The sequence below is a fragment of the Urocampus carinirostris genome, unplaced genomic scaffold (genome assembly GCF_059441175.1).
Source record: "Urocampus carinirostris isolate Australia breed hairy pipefish unplaced genomic scaffold, RoL_Ucar_1.0 HiC_scaffold_24, whole genome shotgun sequence".
In the NCBI taxonomy this organism is placed as follows: Eukaryota; Metazoa; Chordata; class Actinopteri; order Syngnathiformes; family Syngnathidae; genus Urocampus; species Urocampus carinirostris.
In genome coordinates, this window is record NW_028283131.1 from 217,501 (window position 1) to 221,481 (window position 3,981).

Consider the following 3,981-nt stretch of genomic DNA (forward strand, 5'->3'; position numbering starts at 1 on the left):
CAGGGACCGGCCCACAGGAGGCTGCAGCCAGTCCCCAAACACAAGCCGGGGACCGGCCCACAAGAGGCGGCAGCCAGTCCCCAAACGCAAGCTCCCGCGAGCCCCTGGTGACCCGACGAGCGAAAATTCCCCCCAACCAGCGCAAGTCCCTAACCCAAGCCGGAAGACGAACCACAAGAGGCGGCAGCCAGTCCCCAAACGCAAGCCAGGGACCGGCCCACAGGAGGCTGCAGCCAGTCCCCAAACACAAGCCGGGGACCGGCCCACAAGAGGCGGCAGCCAGTCCCCAAACGCAAGCTCCCGCGAGCCCCTGGTGACCCGACGAGCGAAAATTCCCCCCAACCAGCGCAAGTCCCTAACCCAAGCCGGAAGACGAACCACAAGAGGCGGCAGCCAGTCCCCAAACGCAAGCCAGGGACCGGCCCACAGGAGGCTGCAGCCAGTCCCCAAACACAAGCCGGGGACCGGCCCACAAGAGGCGGCAGCCAGTCCCCAAACGCAAGCTCCCGCGAGCCCCTGGTGACCCGACGAGCGAAAATTCCCCCCAACCAGCGCAAGTCCCTAACCCAAGCCGGAAGACGAACCACAAGAGGCGGCAGCCAGTCCCCAAACGCAAGCCAGGGACCGGCCCACAGGAGGCTGCAGCCAGTCCCCAAACACAAGCCGGGGACCGGCCCACAAGAGGCGGCAGCCAGTCCCCAAACGCAAGCTCCCGCGAGCCCCTGGTGACCCGACGAGCGAAAATTCCCCCCAACCAGCGCAAGTCCCTAACCCAAGCCGGAAGACGAACCACAAGAGGCGGCAGCCAGTCCCCAAACGCAAGCCAGGGACCGGCCCACAGGAGGCTGCAGCCAGTCCCCAAACACAAGCCGGGGACCGGCCCACAAGAGGCGGCAGCCGGTCCCCAAACACCAGCCGGGGACCGGCCCACAAGAGGCGGCAGCCGGTCCCCAAACACCGGCCGGGGACCGGCCCACAGGAGGCGGCAGCCGGTCCCCAAACACCAGCCGGGGACCGGCCCACAAGAGGCGGCAGCCGGTCCCCAAACACCAGCCGGGGACCGGCCCACAAGAGGCGGCAGCCGGTCCCCAAACACCGGCCGGGGACCGGCCCACAGGAGGCGGCAGCCGGTCCCCAAACACCAGCCGGGGACCGGCCCACAAGAGGCGGCAGCCGGTCCCCAAACACCAGCCGGGGACCGGCCCACAAGAGGCGGCAGCCGGTCCCCAAACACCGGCCGGGGACCGGCCCACAGGAGGCGGCAGCCGGTCCCCAAACACCAGCCGGGGACCGGCCCACAGGAGGCGGCAGCCGGTCCCCAAACACCAGCCGGGGACCGGCCCACAGGAGGCGGCAGCCAGTCCCCAAACACTGGCCGGGGAGTGGCACAAATTCTAAGTCCCACGAGCCCCTGGTGACCCGACAATCGGACTTAGTGCAATTTTCCAAGTGCTGCAAGCCAATGTTGGCCCGACAAGTCCCCAAACGGCAGCCCGGTTTTGAGCCACTAGTGTCGGCCTATAAGTCCCCAAACACCGGCCCGGTTTTACGACCACTAGTCCCCCAACACTAGCCCGGGATTCAGCCACTAGTGGCGGGCACAATTCCCCAAACACCGGTCCGATAATACGCGCGCATATCCCCAAACACCGGTCCGATAATACGCGCGCATATCCCCAAACACCGGTCCGATAATACGCGCGCATATCCCCAAACACCGGCCCGGATTTCAGCCACTAGTGGCGGGCACAAGTCCCCCAACACTAGCCAAGTTCTCAGCCACTAGTGGCGGGCACAATTCCCCAAACACCGGTCCGATAATACGCGCGCATATCCCCAAACACCGGCCCGATAATACGCGCACAATTCCCCAAACACCGGCGCGGATTTCAGCCACTATTGGCGGGCACAAGTCCCCCAACACTAGCCCGGGATTCAGCCACTAGTGGCGGGCACGATTCCCCAAACACCGGTCCGATAATACGCGCGCATATCCCCAAACACCGGCCCGATAATACGCGCACAATTCCCCAAACACCGGCCCGATAATACGCGCGCAATTCCCCAAACACCGGCCCGATAATACGCGCACATTTCCCCAAACACCGGCGCGGATTTCAGCCACTATTGGCGGGCACAAGTCCCCCAACACTAGCCCGGGATTCAGCCACTATTGGCGGGCACAAGTCCCCCAACACTAGCCCGGGATTCAGCCACTAGTGGCGGGCACGATTCCCCAAACACCGGCCCGGCGCTGAGTATATGGCCTCCGAAAGGCCCATACATTCAGACGGGTCCATGTATTTTCAACGACAGCAGCAGTACCGCCAAAATCCATGCAGCGGCGCTGGATTTATGGCCTCCGAAAGGCCCATTCATTCAGACGGGTCCATGTATTTTCAGCGACAGCCGCAGTACCGCCAAAATCCATGCAGAGGCGCTGAGTTTATGGCCTCCGAAAGGCCCATTCATTCAGACGGGTCCATGTATTTTCAGCGACAGCAGCAGTACCGCCAAAATCCATGCAGCGGCGCTGTATTTATGGCCTCCGAAAGGCCCATTCATTACCAACGGGGCTGCAGTAGCATCCCGCGGCCACGCAGGGGCAGATATTGTGAGGGAATTACATGGTAGTGGACGGAGCGCCCATGCATTTCCAATGGGAGTGCAGTACCTCAAAAATCCGCTCCAAGCCACCGAACTTGAGGGCCCGACGTTCCCTCAACACTAGCCCAGTGCAATCGACATTTCGTTCTGTGTACATTGTTACACAGAATGACAATACAAGGGAATTATTATTATTATTATTATTATTATGTATTCAGCCACTAGTGGCGGGCACAATACCCCAAACACTGGCCCGGCGCTGGCTGAGTTTATGGCCTCCGAAAGGCCCATACATTCAGACGGGTCCATGTATTTTCAGTTTTCCGTAGCAGGTGTGATTGTTTGTTTAATTAGGTAGTTTGTGTTGGTGACGGTGTTCCTAACTGTGGTGGCTTGTTTGTAGAATGTGGGGCCCTGCGTTTGTGTTATGTTGATTTCTGGTAATTTACTTTTTACTAAGTAGTCTTTCAGGTTTTTGTTTCTTTTAAAGGCTGAGATGATTTTGTAATCTTGGATTATGCTTGTGTTCTGTAGTGTCTGATTTATATTTTGTCCATTCATTCAGACGGGTCCATGTATTTTCAGCGACAGCCGCAGTACCGCCAAAATCCATGCAGCGGCGCTGGATTTATGGCCTCCGAAAGGCCCATTCATTCAGACGGGTCCATGTATTTTCAGCGACAGCCGCAGTACCGCCAAAATCCATGCAGAGGCGCTGAGTTTATGGCCTCCGAAAGGCCCATTCATTCAGACGGGTCCATGTATTTTCAGCGACAGCAGCAGTACCGCCAAAATCCATGCAGCGGCGCTGTATTTATGGCCTCCGAAAGGCCCATTCATTACCAACGGGGCTGCAGTAGCATCCCGCGGCCACGCAGGGGCAGATATTGTGAGGGAATTACATGGTAGTGGACGGAGCGCCCATGCATTTCCAATGGGAGTGCAGTACCTCAAAAATCCGCTCCAAGCCACCGAACTTGAGGGCCCGACGTTCCCTCAACACTAGCCCAGTGCAATCGACATTTCGTTCTGTGTACATTGTTACACAGAATGACAATACAAGGGAATTATTATTATTATTATTATTATTATGTATTCAGCCACTAGTGGCGGGCACAATACCCCAAACACTGGCCCGGCGCTGGCTGAGTTTATGGCCTCCGAAAGGCCCATACATTCAGACGGGTCCATGTATTTTCAGTTTTCCGTAGCAGGTGTGATTGTTTGTTTAATTAGGTAGTTTGTGTTGGTGACGGTGTTCCTAACTGTGGTGGCTTGTTTGTAGAATGTGGGGCCCTGCGTTTGTGTTATGTTGATTTCTGGTAATTTACTTTTTACTAAGTAGTCTTTCAGGTTTTTGTTTCTTTTAAAGGC